Raw genomic sequence first — 1113 nt, 5'->3', positions numbered from 1 at the left:
GATGAAGTAAAGTATATTCTTTATTATTACATCTTGTGTTGGCTTAATTCAGTTTTAAAACGCAGAGACTATTGTTCATAGGCTCAAACACTATATAAAATGCTCAGAACCCAATCTTCACCGTTCATAATGTAGACTCATGTGTCATGAACGTCCCTGCAAAATTTCAGCTCAATCGGACCACAAACGCCTATCGATCGAAGCTATTGATCAAGACTCGACAGTATTTCCAAAATGCTGTTTTTCCCCACTGCAGGCCATGTCCGAACACGGTGCTAGGCTATCCGGACAGGCTTTCCAGAAACTCTATTTTTGCTCTGTAAGGCCCTGTCCAGACAACCCATTAACCTGTTCGAACACTCCGTACCTATTATGCCCAAAAACGTGTTTTTAGTGGGCCTAGGTCTAAGATTTGATGTACTGATATATATACATCATTATAGAAAAGAGAGGCACGAATTTTCACCCAGAGAGTTCGTCGGAGGCTGTGCTAAGAGAGATCATATGTGGTGAGCTTTAAATTGAATCTCTTAGAGTTTTAGTTTTTTCTTTGATAAATCTATAGTTAATAAGTCTATCAGAAGGGTCTGGTAAAGGAGAATCACGTTGAAGAAGATTGTGAGCAAGGAAACGAGTTGTAGGCTTGTCGATCTTATAAAGCCAAAGTCTTGCAAAGGGTTGTAAGTGTTCCTAGTGTCTGTAATCTCTGGATAATCTTTTGATAGTAATTTCTTGGGTTTAGCTACCTCGGAGAAGTTTTACTTTTAGATCGGTTTCTAAAAGGTTTCCTTTTCGGAACCAAAATATCTATGTCTGCCTCTTTATTGCTTTATATATTTTGGGTGATTGAAATTTTTATTGCTTCATAGTATTAATTCTGCATAAATTGTGATAAACAAATTTTTAGAGTCGGCATAGCGTTTTTCATTTATTGTACCGTTCAAAATGCTTTTCCTTTTAACAGACAATTAAATTAATAAAATATATTAAGCTCACAAAATATTTTTTTTAAAAAAAAAAAATTCTTATAAATGATGTGGCATAACTTGATTGAATTTCTCAAAATTTAGATTCATCTCGTTGTCAATCATGTTAAGTTACATCACTTTGTAA

This window comes from Corylus avellana, chromosome ca10 (genome assembly GCF_901000735.1).
Source record: "Corylus avellana chromosome ca10, CavTom2PMs-1.0".
NCBI lineage: Eukaryota > Viridiplantae > Streptophyta > Magnoliopsida > Fagales > Betulaceae > Corylus > Corylus avellana.
This window is presented reverse-complemented; position numbering follows the sequence as displayed.